The sequence below is a fragment of the Falco biarmicus genome, chromosome Z, assembly GCF_023638135.1.
Source record: "Falco biarmicus isolate bFalBia1 chromosome Z, bFalBia1.pri, whole genome shotgun sequence".
Classification (NCBI taxonomy): Eukaryota; Metazoa; Chordata; class Aves; order Falconiformes; family Falconidae; genus Falco; species Falco biarmicus.
Genome location: NC_079311.1, coordinates 72,785,276 through 72,801,190, shown reverse-complemented (window position 1 = coordinate 72,801,190; position 15,915 = coordinate 72,785,276). Strand labels below are relative to the sequence as shown.

Here is a 15,915-nt window from a genome sequence, read left to right as displayed (position 1 = left end):
AACTTGGATGTAATGTAAACTGGTAGACCAATGAATAAATAGCAAGGTGCAGAACATTAGCAAACATATAAAAACGACTCAAACTGTATCCTAAAGAAGGGGACAAAGAAACCATAAACACCAGTATCACATTCCTCCTAGCGAAGAAAATTACGTAAACCCATCATCAACATTTTACTCCTCTCAGTGAAAGACTTGGAGGACTGATGGTTGGCTGCAGTGCTCCTCCTTCCTTTCTGCTCGAGGCACAGTAGCATTATTGACCTTGGGACACAGAAGTAGCAAAAGGATAAGCAGAGAAAAAGAGGTGGATACCAGGAATCATGTGCGAGATGGTTTCAATTGTATTATTATTTTTTGAGATTTTTTCTGAAATCGTATTCTTTATTTTCTTTTTCTGTAACAATGAGATCTGGACCAGTAAGAATTCCTTGATTAGACTCCTCTATTATAATAAAAATAAATCCACAGCTTTACATATAAGAAGTGTTCCCTTTTTTGCTCATATCAAAATTTAAAACACATTACCCCTTATCTAGAACTTATTTAAACATTCAAATTTTATTTTCAGTTTCCTGACTAGTGCTCCTTAATATCTCATGTTTTTTCTCACAGGAAGGATGTTTTAATAGCTTAAATATTAAGCTTTTAATAGCTTAAATATTAAATATAGATAAAATCTCTCTACTTCATTTTCCTACAATCTGTTTCATCCTATTATATACATAAATAAAAAAACCCCAAACCATCCAAAATACAGCAATATCATGTGATTATCACAGGTACAGGACACAGGCACATAAGTTATCACAAAGAATTTCTGGTTCTCAGTTTTTACTTACCTTTGAAGCATGGTTTTTTTGCTCATTTCATGCATATAAAAAATGGTGTATGTACTTGCATGGACAAAGAGGAGGTGAGGAAAATTTGAAAGGCTTATGTATGAGGCTTAATATACATATTCAATTCTAAACCAAATAAATGGCATGCTTTCTCATGCACATTCTTCCACTGGAATTGCTTATATAGTCAATTATCTGTTTTAGCATTTGTTTCTAATAGTCTTCCTAATGTGTAAACCATGCTTTAGAAACAAGATAGCTTCTGGCCTGGACTACTGACTAATGCGTAATTTAGTGTGATGTTGCTACAGCAACCAGAAAGATGGACTAGCATATCATATATCATTTACACATTACTCGGAAAGCACAGCTTTCTAAAAGCCATTAACCAAGCAGAGGTGCTGTGATGGAGGAGACAAGGATGTCTTAAAGCATTCTGAAATAGTTTCCATTGTTCTGAAGCGCCAGGGAAGAAAATCAAAGTAATAAGCAGCGCAAATAAGAGTTTAGTATTTAAGAATAAAACAGCCTTCCGTTTTTAACACGTTATCAGCATTTCTCAGGGTCCAGTTGCCAGAAAACGCTTCTAGATCACTGACATACTACCTAGACTTCTCAATTCAGACTTGTAAAAGTGAATGTTTGTGACCCACATCATGGCATGCAGAAATCTTGTAGACCCCATATTATGTACAGCAAACCAGCTGTTAGAATGAATGCTTGAGAGGTTGGCAAAATGGGGGCTATGACCTTGCTCCAATGGACCTCCTCAGCCTTCATTAAAGGTAGTCATGGTCCTCCAGTACAAGCCGATTACTTTTCCTACTCCTTGCAGTTACATAAACTAATATGAAAACAAAACCAGTGTGTGCTTGCATGGTGGTAGTGGTGGTGATGGTGATGGTCACATTTAGCAGATTGATTGGGAAAATTTGAAGTAGTGAAACTATTCATGCATTGAGTTTGCAAGTGATCTGGAAAACATGCAGTTTATAGTAGCACTCTGAAAAAAAGTACCCATGATTGGGTTAAAATTTTAGATTCACCAACAGGGTGCACATTTTGGATAAGCAAGTGAACAAAACATCTGGGAATGAGTCTGGGGATGTTTTCCAGACCACAGCAGAAAGATTAATGACTAAGTCTGTCAGGCTAAAATGGAAGCTTACAGAGAGACTGGGTAAGGTTTTGATTTAAGAAAAAAAGAATAATAGTACAACAATCTATAGAGTGGATAGGCCTGCTGCTCATTGTCAAAAAGGGTATAACTCTTTGCTTATGTACAAACACAAGAGAGTTTCATAATTGTGTCAAAAAAAGGAACATTTTGTACTGCCAGAAAAAGGAGAAATTCTGTAAGCAAAAGAGGATGCCCAGTCTTTTTCTACATCTGAAGTACCAGAGAGTTCCTGGCAGTCACATTCAGAGGATGGACAAGTTTCTGCATGTTCAAGACATTCCCTGAGAGCACCTAACAGTGAAACCCCAAGTGCCCAATACTTCCCACAGCATCATCCTGCACAATGGAGAATATGCTGCAATACATCATTTCAGGGCTGAAGACAAAAGCAACACGAATCCAGGTGGAATACAGCACCTTCCTTATTTTAAGATGCTTGTGTAGGTAGGATCAAGTTTTTGAAAATGCTACCACTGGTGGCACCATGGACATCACTGCCTATATGCCATGAATGTACTGGACACGAGCATAAGACAAAAATAAAGAAACAGTGTCTATCAGAAATCTGAGGACAGGGACAACTGGAAAAGAAGTGGGGAGGAAGAGCTCTTGTTGGAGATCCTTACTCCGGGGAGAACTACAGAGCCTGTAACTGTGCATGAATTCATCACCATAATGGGATAGAGAAGAATAAAAAGAGTCTTCAACCAAAAAGGTAGTGGCAAAATTTCTGTTCACACAGCTGTCGGTTTCCTTTTCCCATGGTACACCACTGTTCCAACAGTATCTTCCATGGCCATCAACTCATCTAGGTTTACAATTCAGAAACAATGAGATAGAATTACCAGCTAAATCCATCCAGCTGGGACACCCCTTCCTCCTTCTGGCAAGGAATATTGATGCTATTGAGCTTATTGGCCTCTACCCAGACTGTTAGTTGGCCCACATACAAAGAAATCCCCTTCCCTCTGGAAGGATCTGGCTGGCAAAATTCAGCCAATGACAAAAGAGACCAGAGCTCCATTAAGTCAGTTTCATTATCACCTAGTACAGAGAACAAAGATCCCAAGACAGTGCAATAGATCATAGCTCTGAAAGGAGTTCCTAAATATGTCACAAAGGAAAGGGCACAGTCCTGAATCAGGACAGAAGCTCAATGCTGTGCCTCATCATGATCTTACAGTGCAATCTCTGTTGCAATGCTTGCTGAGCGTGCTTTGAGCTACTAAGGAAAACCACGTGTGCTAGCAAGTAGACACATGCAAGGCTGTCAAAGATGTTCTGGCCAAACGGAGGAGGCTGATCAGATCAACAAGGACTGGCAGCCTTGCCCCATGCTTTTTCCAAAGAATTATTTCAGATGGAGGGCAGGGACCCTGTCATATCGTGCCATCTTTTCTTGTAAGGCATTCCCAAATGCAGGTGTAATGTCTTCACTCAAACACTGTTATCATACTGCCTGGCAGAGGCAGTCCTGGCTTTGGGTGAATGCATCATGAGCTGAATTAAAGGCAGGCCTGCAGTGTGCTATAGAAGACAGGGCAGCACCAATTGTATGGGCTAGAAATTGCCGTGGGAGAAGGTACAAGCAGCAGAACAGGGTTACACAACATACGGACTGGAAAAGGGGAATCTGAATTGGGTCTCTACTGAGGGTCACCTTTCATAAAAGCTGCTCATTTGCCCTTGACAGAAAAGGAACACACAAGCAGGAAAAGTCTGGGCAACAATAAAAAGGACTTATTGAAAAAGTAAAGAGGAAAAACTCTGCTGGCCCAAGTTATTGCAGGCAAAATCTCGTTCAAGTACAGCTGCATGTCCTGTGTATCCCATTAGACTATACCTTAGGCTATCTAAGCATAAGTGTTGAATCCAAGCAAGTCCTCTTGCTTACCATAAAAAGGCTGAAATAAAACCCATGAGAAAGCCTTGGTTTTTTATTACCATGGTGGGTTGACCTTGGTCAGCTGCCAGATGCCCACCTAGCCACTCTTACCCCCCTCTTCAACAAGAAAAGAGGCAAAAATAAGATGAAAAAACCTTGTAGGCTGAGATAAAGACAGGCATATCACCTCCCAAGTGCCATGCCAAATGAAACAGATTCAGCCTGGGGAAAACTAACTTAATTTATTGCCAATTAAAAGGATCAGGATGGTGAGAAGAAGCAAAGACAAAATTAAAACAACTTTCACTCACACACCTTTCTCCCAGGCTCAACGTCACTCCTTCATTCCTGATAACTCTACTGCCCATGACCAAAGCAGGTCAGGGGGGACCAGTGGATTATGGTCATTACACAACGGCTCATCTCTGCCACTCCTTCTTCCTCACGCTTTTCCCCTATACTATTCCCCTGCTCCAGCATGGGTCATTCCCTTGAGCTGCAGTCCCTCAAGAACTGCTCCAGTGTGGGTCCTCTCCAGAGGCTGCAGTCCTTCAGGAAAAAAATCTGCTCCTGTATGGGCCCTTCAAGGGCCACAGTTCCTGTCAGGAGAACCTGCTTCAGTGTGAGCTCCTCCACAGGCTGCAGCTCCTCCATGAAATACCAACCGGCTCCAGCATGGGTTTCTACATTGGCTGTAGCGTGGGTATCTGCCCCACTGTTGTCTCCTCCACTAGCTGCAAGGGAATACCTGCTCTGCCACCTGGAGCACCACCTGCCTTATTCTTTTACCCGATGCTCACACTTGCTTCTTGCACTTTCTTCCCTCATTTGTCACATTGCCCTGCAATGTTTTACCCTACACCTATTATTTTATACCTTGCACATTTTATATGTTTTATACCTTATTTATTTTATACCCTATTTTATCCCCCTGCACTGGGCACTGGCGAGGCCACCCCTCGACTCCTGTGTTCAGGTTGGGCCCCTCACTGCCAGGGGGACGCAGAGGGGCTGCAGCGTGTCCAGAGACGGGCAGGGGGCTGGTGCCGGGGCTGGGGCACAAGGCTGGTGGGGAGCGGCTGGGGGAACTGGGGGGGGTCAGCCTGGAGAGGAGGAGGCTCGGGGGCACCTTGTGGCTCCCTGCAGCTGCCTGACAGGAGGGTGTAGGCAGGGGGGTCGGTCTCTTCTCCCAGGTGACAAGTGACAGGGCAAGAGGAAACCGCCTCAATTTACGCCAGGGGAGGTTTAGATTGGGTATTAGGGAAAACTTCTCCACTGAAAGGGTGGTCAAGAGTGGAGGTGTTCAAAAACCTTGTAGATGTGGTGCTTAGGGACATGGCTTAGTGGTGGACTTGGCAGTTTTGGTTTAACGGTTGGACTTGATGATCTCAAAGGTCTTTTCCAACCTAAATGATTCTGAGATTCTATGATTTCTCCAAGCTTCATCTTTCCCTGAGAGCCAAGGACAGCCTCAACTGCTTTCAGATACTTCCCCAGGCCCTGAGACTGTTCCAGTGAGAACATCACCTGACAAGTACATCATCCCCATTTCTTAATAAAAAAAATTTAAAATGTATTTAGTGCTCTTTTTTCTTATTTTATTCTCAGAGTTGACTATACAAATATGTCACTCTGCCAGAACCCTGGAAGCTCACTGCTATAAGGTAAACATGATCCTCAAACGCTTGTTTGGAAGGTGCTAATTTCAGAAGACAATTATCTTCAGGTTTATTCTTCTCACAGTTCCTATAAAGCTTGATGAATGCACACTCACAATAAATTCTTAAAACCCAATCTATAATAAATGGGTTTTATTATATAAATGGCTAAGCATATAAAGTATTTATAAAGTCATGACATTTTTAGATTGTTGTTTAGCAGTCCTCTAGGTATCACCTTCTTTCCCTGATACAATAAAACTGGAAACTGGGACACTTCATGTTTACACACAGGAAAGTGGAACAGTTGCAGACATGGCAAGGGTTGCTGCTGACAAGCTCATGTCAAATCTGATTGTGAATTTAGAGGATGGCAGCAATGAGCAGGTATTTGCAATTGCTTTAGAAAGACCTTTTTTTTTTCTTTAGAAAGAGCCCTTTTCTTGTTGTTACTAGTGCAATACAGAATAAATCTGATCTTGATCATGCAGTTCCAGATCCCCACTGAAATTAACTTTTTCAGAGTTTATAAAGATTATGAAAGATGTTTCACACTTCAAAGTTTTCTATCCTAACTGACAAAAGCAAAATCAAAGACTTTGTACCTCTAAGTGAGAAGTTATTTCATCCCTGTAGACTAGAGTGAGTTGAGTTAGACAATGAAAGACAATGATCAAAAAACTGTTGCTTACATGAGAGGGAATAGGAACAGAGAGGAGACAGCAAAAAACCACTTACAGGTTAGCCTACCTCTGATTAGAGGTGTTCCTATGGAAATCATAGACAGTCACCACGCACAGGAGGTCTTGTAAATTTTGGTTTTGCATAAACAGGAGTCTTAAAAAACTCAGAATATCAAAAGCTACCTTTGCCCACACATTGAAATCTCATGCACAGGGACAGTGATTTTGAAAAGATGAATATGTTTTCACCTTTAGAAGCACAACAGAGAAGAGGATCTATGTTTTAATTTTTGTTTAAACTGTCTGATCAAATTAAAGCAGCCATTACTAATCTAGCTTCACTTCTACCTGTCTACTAGTGACAGTCTTAAAACAGAACTGAGTGACTAAAGCAACAAGATCCCAGTTTGTACAGGAAAGCATAGAGAGAAGGGAGTTCCTTTGAACTACACACAATTACATATTATTTCTATTTAAATATACTTTTAAAAATTACACACATTTTATAAAATTTTAAAGAAATTATGAAACCTCCAGAATATTTCTTCCTTATAGACATATTCTGATTTTATTCTCGTTACAGAAATATCAGGTGCTTTAACTGTAGTGAAAATTTAATATTAATCACCTACACACGCACACTGCTAAGAATGACTCAAGCACAACCTTTTTATTCTACCATCATAATCTAGCTTTGGCTGACTTGCAGGATACTGGAACAGAATGTTGATCTGGAAACAATCTTACTGAACTCAGGACAGCAGACAGCATGAAAGAAGAATTACATCAGCAATATTCTGTAAGACTAGGTCAAGACCGCTGATGGACAGCCACACAGTTATTTACTAAGTGATGACAGCAGGATTTAAAAACTGTTCTTATTTAATGCCAGCCAAATACAGTTTTAATACGTTAAAGCAGAATAAATATAAGAAAATCTTCAATAACATTAAGTCAGCGGAGAGCTCTGATCACCCAAAGACATTTCAAAAGACCAAGTATATTATTCCAATTTACTTAAGAGAATAATTCCACTCTGAGGACAAGTTGTCCTGGTTTCAGCTGGGATGGAGTTAATGATCTTCTTAGCAGGCAGTAAGATGTTGTGTTTTGGCTTTGTTGTGAGACACTTCAGTTTCTCAGGTATTGTTAGAGAAAAGGCTGGAAGAGCACAAGGCATTGGGAGGGGACACAGCCAGATCAGCTGGCCCAAACTAGCCAAAGAGGTATCCCATACCATGGAATGGCATGCTTGCTGTATATATACTTGAGGGGTTGGCTGGGGTGGGCAGATCACTGCTCGGGGACTGGCTGGGCATCGGTCGTGCATGGTGAGCAGTTGTGTTGTGCACCAAGTGTTCCTCTCTTTCTTTCCCACTGGATTTTATTCTTTCCCTCCCTCTTTTCATTATAACGGTTATTGTCATAATTGTTATTATTGTTCTTTCATTTTTATTCTATTTCAATTATTAAATTGTTCTTATCTCAACCCTTGAGTTTTACATTCCTTTCCAACTCTCCTCCGCATCCCTCTGAGTGAGGGGGGAGTGAGCAAGTGGCTGCGTGGTGCTTAATTACCAGCCAGAGTTAAACCACAACACAAGTACAATCTTCTTGTAAGGCCAGAACATTTTAAATGTAAGCTGTTTGTAAACAGGATTTTTCTCTAAATGTCGTAATGAATTATTTGTCATTCATTAACCATGTCATTGTCCTGGATATGCTAATTGAGTAAAGGATAGAACCAGAAATTACTAGAGATACATATTTTCTTGTTTTATACGTATGATTTTTTAAAGGCTTAATGAGCTTGAATTAGAACTACAGTCCCATATGAACTGCTATAAATTTTGTTGTGTTTTTTATGTCTGTTTAACTAATATGTAAAAGGGAAGACCAGGATCCTATAGCTTAGCTTTCCCATTCATTGCTAATACAAAGCAGAGCACAAGACTTGTTACTATGAATGCATAGCGTAGCTCACCTATGGGAATTTTCCATTTATTGTGTGCGAAAGGACATACCATAAATGGTGCTATGGCCCCTGTTCATTGGATAAATCCAACTGTAAGAAAGTGTCTATCCTTCTCCAACACACCATCTTGTTTCTGGAGAAAGCAATGGTGTTTACAGTTAGTGCCCTATTTGATTCTCTATCTACACTATGGAGAACATAAAAATCAGATACTGTAGGCACTGGAAGATACAAAGTTTTGCACACTCACTCCCAGCCCCAATCATAACATCTATTACCTCACTGTCGTTCTAGCTCTGAGCTAATGTGTGTTTTTATAAAGCTGCCACAGCTCTGAGCACACTCCTACCTTCCTCCTGGCCAAGGGTTTGGTTGCTTGGGCTCAGGATCAGCTTCAATAATGGTGCAAGTGCAAGTGCAAATGTCTGCCTTTGAAGACGGGTCTTCCAGAGAAAGCTCTGCTGAGAAGCCTCAGTGAGTGCTCAACCCCATTTTGCTCTGCAGTGGCTTTTAAGGTGAGGGCTTCATGCTTGGCCCCCACCCGAACTACACTGCAGCTGTGTTGCAGTCATGCCTGTGCCAGCCCAGGCACCCCACTGATCTGGATGCTGACCCTGAACATTGAACTTGAGCACCTGGCCTGATGCCTGAGCCATCCCATCTCTGCGGACTTGTCTGGCCACCTGGGATCATGGCAGAACCTGGCTACCATCACCAGGCTTAATCAGGCACTGCAGGGATAAGCTCTTGCACATATTATGAAAACACACAGACTTTTGCCTCTACCTAGTTTATTGCTAGGCAGCATACCATGTGTCTGAGACTGCAGCTGGTGCATTTTGACAATATGGCTGAGTGCATCAATGAAGCAGGGAGGTCTCACTCTTCTCACCTTCCTTGCTTCTGGACATGTGCTCCCACTTCCCCATGTGCCAGCTGAGCTCCAAACTGACAAACAACTACTTTGGACCAAAAACTTCTGTCAGGTTAGAGAGTTAAATCAGTTTCATAAGAGGTCCAGTGAGCACCAACGATGGTGCAAAGGAAGTAGTGCTCACTGGTAGGTAGGAATAAGAGCAGAGGGAGGAGTGGGTGAGCAAGACCTCCACTTTTACAGAAGTATTTGCTAGTTTAACTAAGCTGCAGCATCAAACCCAGTCCTAAAAAGTTATAGCCAGCTGCATGACCCATCTCTGTACAATCAAATTGTGCTATGCTACATTTCCTTAGGTTCATGAAGAGTATGCACAAATGCACGTGTTCTCACCAGGCTTTCTAGTTAAATCCTGCATAATTTCTTCATATTTTATCAATATTCCTGGCTAAGTGAGGAGGTCCCCAGAAGACGGGAGGTCAGCCAACATGACACCCATCTAAAAGAGGGTAGGAAGGAGGATTCAGGGAACTACAGGCCTGCCAGCCTGACCTCGGTGCCAGGGAAGGTTATGGAGCACATCATCCTGGCTGCCATCCCGTGGCACATGCAGGTCAACCAGGGGATCAGGCCCAGCCAGCATGGGGTTATGAAAGGCAGATGGACCTGATCTCCTTCTACAAGACGATGACCCACCAAGTGGATGAGGGAAAGGCTGTGGATGTTGTCTACCTGGATGTTAGTAAAGCCTTTGACACCATCTCCCACAGCATTCTCCTGGACACACTGGCTGCTCGTGGCTTGGGTGGGTGTGCTCTGTGCTGGGTTAAGAGCCGGCTGAGTCCAGAGAGAGGTGGGGAATGGAGTTACATCCAGCTGGTGGCCAGGGCCCAGTGTTGGGGCCAGTCCTGTTTCATATCTTTACCAACGGTCTGGGTGAGGGGACCGAGTGCCCCCTCAGTGAGTTCACAGGTGACCCCCAGCTGGGGGGAGCGCTGATCTGCGGGAGGGCAGGAGGCTCTGCAGGGGGGTCTGGGCAGGCTGGAGCGATGGGCCCAGGCCAGTTGTGTGAGGGTCAACCAGGCTGAGTGCCGGGCCCTGCCCGTGGGTCACACCAGCCCCCGCAGCGCTGCGGGCTGGGGGCAGGGGGCTGGGAACTGCCTGGGGGGAAAGGGCCTGGGGGGGCTGGTCGGCAGCCGGCTGGGCATGAGCCCCCCGTGTGCCCAGGTGGCCAAGGAGGCCAGCAGCACCCTGGCTGGTGCCGGGAACAGCGTGGCCAGCAGGGCCAGGGCAGTGCTGTCCCCCTGCACTGGGCACTGGCGAGGCCGCCCCTCGACTCCTGTGTTCAGGTTGGGCCCCTCACTGCCAGGGGGACGCAGAGGGGCTGCAGCGTGTCCAGAGACGGGCAGGGGGCTGGTGCCGGGGCTGGGGCACAAGGCTGGTGGGGAGCGGCTGGGGGAACTGGGGGGGGTCAGCCTGGAGAGGAGGCGGCTCGGGGGCACCTTGTGGCTCCCTGCAGCTGCGTGACAGGAGGGTGTAGGCAGGGGGGTCGGTCTCTTCTCCCAGGTGACAAGTGACAGGGCAAGAGGAGACAGCCTCAAGTTACGCCAGGGGAGGTTTAGATTGGGTATTAGGGAAAATTTCTCCACTGAAAGGGTGGTGAAGCATTGGGACAGGCTGTCCAGGGTTTTACTTGAGTCACCGTCCCTGGAGGTATTTAAAAAAAATGTGTAGATGTGGTGCTTAGGGACATGGTTTAGTGGTGGACTTGGCAGTTTTGGGTTAACAGTTGGACTTGATGATCTCAGAGGTCTTTTCCAATGTAAATCAACTCTGTGATTCTATGATTAAACATTCTGATAGTTTTGGTAGTTTAGAAAGAAAAACAAAGGCTGCACATGGAAGCAAATTAAAAAAGACCAATGCCCTACTTCCCATCAGGAGGCAATGTCCAGCCACCTCCTGGGATGTAGGCCCTCAGTATGCTTAGAGGTTGCTCCAGAAGACAAATGCCTTAATAATTACTGCTCCCTGCTCTCTTCCTTAGCTTTTACTGCTGAGCAGACATAATATAGTATGGAATATCCCTTTGGTCATCTTGGTTCACCTCTTCAGACTGTGTCCCCTCCCAAACTCTTGCCCACCCACCGCCTACTGGCCTTTGGAGGAGGGATGTTGGAGAGACAGCCTTGATGCTGTACAAGCACTGCTCAGCAGTAGCCAAAACACTGGTGTGTTACCAACATCTTTCTAGCTACAAGGATTGCTATCCCCTCCTAACTAGACCAAATACACTCACCCAACCCAACCCTCCCTGAACTTGCCAATGTCAAAATGCACTCTGCAGAACACAGACAAGCTGCTTGACCCACCAAACTACAGGATCTCACTACATTTTGATTATTAATGCTTATACAATTTTCTTTAGTGAAGAAAATTATTACACAAGGGCTCCAAGAGGTCTGTGGGAAGTACATAAACACCAGAAGTGTTTATTTAATTACCAGTCCCGCTTGAGTGCACATTGCAGATTTCGACAGTGTTTGACACAGCCAGGAATATTACTGGATGCCTGATTAAAAAAAATTGGGTAAGAAACTAAGAGAACAATATGAAAATATCTTCATTGTACAGAGCTGGGTGACAGAAACAAATACAGCACTTCTTCATAGTCCTCTATTTAGTTTGGTGGTTAAGCACGCACGTTTCCTCAGCAAACCTCCCAAAAACCTTTAGCAGAGGTTATACACATGGAAGAAAAGCAATAGTGCATAGAAAGAAAAGTGCAAATTCAGGGCAATTGCTCTGCTTACCAATGTAGCAACTTGCAACAATCTGAGCAGGAGGTCAACAAAACAGGGCTTTATAAACTCAGTAACAGTTACCACTAACATGGGCAACAGTGACTTTGAAGAGGCATCTGAAAGGTGGGATTATACCCCTTGGTCTTTTCCCTCTCCTGCCATTTTTTCCCAAGGACTTCCCTTCACTTGCACACGTCAGGAAGGACAGTCAGGAAAGCAGTGGGAACACTGGCCAGACCTGTCCTGCAGGTGCTGCCCAGCCATTGTAACATCGGTGTTTGAGGGGATCACAGCCTGCCCTTAAGTGCCATAAAGCACATCCTTCCCACCACAGGCAGCACCTTAGCTTCACAAAGGCTAATTAAGCTTTCACATTCATCACTGATATGTCAAAAGCTCAAGAGTGAGAAAATCTTAATACCCCTGCATACACAAACCAGCTGACAACTGCCCAGACCTGCAATGAAAATATGTGCTGCAGGCAATGAAAATAATAGCTGAACCACACAATTCCAAAAAACTAACATTAGTGCCATGGTCCAGTCTCAAAAAATCATTTTTGAATTAAGCTAGATCTGTAATATGTCAGGGATCTGTCATCCACATACTTCTCTACAGATCCACCCTCACAAGAGCCAACAGCCTGGAGCACAGGCTGGAAGAAACCACCAGATTCAGACAAGCCACCTGCTATTATGAATAACCATATTGCAGAAGCTTGTTAACGAATTAATCAAGATACATTTTAAAAGTAGCTACTTCTTTGGCTCTGACTGTTTTTATTGGGCGGTGATCCAGCCTTTAATTGCTTTAATGGGAAAGAATCATCTTCCCATTTCCAGCTAAAGTTGGTTCTCTATTTTAGATCTACTTGTTCTTGTGGCCCAGATAGTTCAGAGTTTTGTGTTTTCTTCTCCTCTCTGTCCTTAGTGTTACAGTGTCCCATTGGCATTCTTCCTCTATGGTACAATATGTTGAGGAGAGATTCAATATCCCCTCTCAGACAGCAGACAAGTTGAATGGGGCTTTGATGTCCCTGCCTGTGGTAGGGGATGTTGAAAACTGGTGATCTTTAAAAGGTCCCTTCCCACCCAAATGATTCTGATTTGAAGATTTTATTCCTTCTCAGACTTTTTGCTAGGGTAAAGATTATTTTTGAGGTATCTTCTTGTAAGAAAGGCTACTAGAATAGTAAGAATAGAATCTTTCTTTGCATCTGCTCCAATTTTATTTTATGTTTCTTGAATATGAATGAGTAGAACTTCACAACTTATTTTGATGTGTTAACTAGAACTTTGCCTAACATCATTAACACTCCCCTAATTCTGCTGGAAATAATTCAGCTAAGACAGGCCAAAGCTTCTAGGTTTTTACTTGCCAATGCAATTTTCCTGTGTTTCCAAATAATGAGCTTCTGGCTGAAACAGTAATTTTTGTTACTAGTCTATTCTCAGTCCTTGCATTCTGTTCCATTAGATTTGCATTTTGTACTACTGGATTTCATCCTGTTTACATTACTGTAGTTCCCAAGGTCACGTAGTTCTTCCTGTACAGCACTTTGATATCGGGAGTGCGCTTTGCATAACCGGGAAATTTAATCAACGTATTTCTAGCTTTTGTGTCCAAGTAATCAAAACAAGTATTAAAGATTCAATTCCAACACTCACCCTGTGGAATTTCAAAGCTAACCCTCTTCTACACAAGAGCTTTCCTTTCATTGCTAGAGTTATTATCTACTGAGGTACAGCCCTACAAATCCTTTTCTAAATCCCACTTTTCAATCCTTTCAATCCTATAGTTTCCTATTTGTCAACAAAAGGTGTGCTTTACTGAAGTTAGATGAGATGTACTGCACTTCTACATATACAGGTATCAGACTAGTATAGCTCAAACTACTTCAGCATTTCATTCTACTCTCCTCTATTTCTGTATTTGTCTTTACCTTAAAAGAACTGTTCTAAAGTTCTGCATGTTTTCTAAATTACTCTGACCAGTGTATAGCTGCCTGGATCTTGGTCTCCCAGCCTGCCCTTTAATATAGATTCTATGTGCACAACATTCTTGAGTCATCTCGTACTATTGGAGAATGAACAGACTTTATAATTACATGTTTTGCTTTCTTACACCGCCTCCACACAGCTATGTGATGGAGGTTCCCCATTCCTCAACATTAGCAGACAACTTGGGAACTCAACAAATCATTTGCAAAAGAAATCTTGTGTGAAACTTGAAAAACAAAAGTATCAAGTGATTTATAACTGTACAAATGAATGAAGGAGAAATGTTAAACATCTACTGAAATCTGTATGAGTCTATGAAATGAAGAACAATGTTGAAACCGGCCGCTGATTGTTGCTGTGTATTACCAGTTTGAGGCACTGTTCTCAGATCCGTAGGCCGTACCTTCTGTATTAGCAGCCTGGCTTTCTGTCGCTGCACCCTTGGTTTTGTGGTTCTCAGATCTTAAAAATTATAATCTGGTCTTGTCTTACAAAGACTGGCTTTAGCCCAGATGCTTGTCAGTTCACTATTTCAGCTGCTTTAAAAATGTTCTGCAATTTTAAAAGCAAATGTGTTGGTTTTTGTTTTTGTTTTTGTTTTTTAACTGAAATACCTCATTTCTCACATACATAGTTTCAAGTTACAAACTCAGGATTGTTTCTTCTATTCAGGGACTAAGATTCTCAGAAAAACCATAAAGTTATACGTATTCACATCAAAATGAAAATGCCAAGCAAACACACAGAGGTCTTTTGAGAACAAACTATTGTAAAAAAAAGTAACATTTTTTGGGTTTTTTTCCTTGTTGATACTGATTTTTAAAGAAATACAAAGTTTTCAGATGGCCTTTCAGTGTTTGCTTGTCCAACTTCATCCCATAAACCTCAGAAAAGTACTTGAAAAGAAATTACTCACATAGATGTTGCACTAAGTCTAGCTGAAAGAAAAAAAAAATAGCGAAAGAACAGTCCTAGTTCAAAGCAACAGAGTGTTTCATTCTATTAAATGAAATTGACTTGAAAATATTCTTTTTAAGTGGACTCGATCCTAAATCTGCTTCTTAACAAAGTCTGAAGTGTTTTTGCCAGTGTTTCCTCTGAAGTCTTTACTTTCTCCTCTGTGTCTCTTTTCCTTAAACACAAAACCTAGTGGGTATTTACTAACATAGCAGTTGCTTATTCCAATACTTAAAACTGTGGGGCATGTATATTATTTAATTTAAAACACTAATGTTCTATGTAAAACTCAAATTCAAAGATTAAATACATTTTTGGTAATAACATGACACAGAAATATTCTATAGCTCTAAACTAATAGGAATTTTACATCAGCAGTATTTTGTCCATGGCGTAAGTTTCTAATGGGATACTCGCAGAAGGGCTCTGTCTCAGAACCCCACATACCCTACTTCTTATTACTTAATTCCCAAGTTATTTGCAGACACAGAATTCAAGGAAAAATCGGAACATCTAGCACCATTTCCACATCTGAGGCTAATACATTCCAGCCGTTTAACCAAATAATTTGAGATAATATATATCATCCTGAAAAAAGGGCAGACATAACAGTGTGACATTACCAGGCTCAGTTCTCAGGCAGCCTCCACTGATTTCAGAAACCTTCTCTGACGCCAGATCTCCTGGTTGAAGTGCAGTGTTGTGGTTTTTCCCCTGTCAATTGACAAAAAATATGTTGTGTTGATTTTCAGCTTATGCCTTGTTTCTTCCTTATGGATATCTGCCACAAAGGTCTTACTTGGACATTATCCCTGGTAACTTATCTTGGGGAGAGAATCATGCTACTGAAAGGGTACTGTTAACTTTCAATTTTAAGTTTTCTGGTTATAGTTTCTGGTGATCTGTTCCTATTACTTTAACACCCAGATGAAAAGGCTTTTAGTCTTCTCTTTATACAGTTACTTAAAGATTAAGTCATCTGCTCTTTCTGAATAACCAGACTGAGACCCTGATTCTCCTCACATTAAGACAGCAACTTCAGCTCCCCCACAAGTAC

General features: G+C 42.3%; 1 protein-coding gene across 7 annotated transcripts in view; it reads right to left on the bottom strand.

Annotated features, from left to right (window-relative positions):
- The window catches only part of PRLR (prolactin receptor), a 122,872-nt gene that overhangs the window by 52,818 nt on the left and 54,139 nt on the right, over positions 1–15,915 (bottom strand). For all 7 annotated transcript variants that reach the window (XM_056324808.1, XM_056324806.1, XM_056324807.1 and 4 more), the window contains one exon: positions 15,482–15,572. The gene's annotated coding sequence lies outside the window, so the exon portion shown is untranslated. The remainder of the gene's footprint in view (positions 1–15,481; positions 15,573–15,915) is intronic.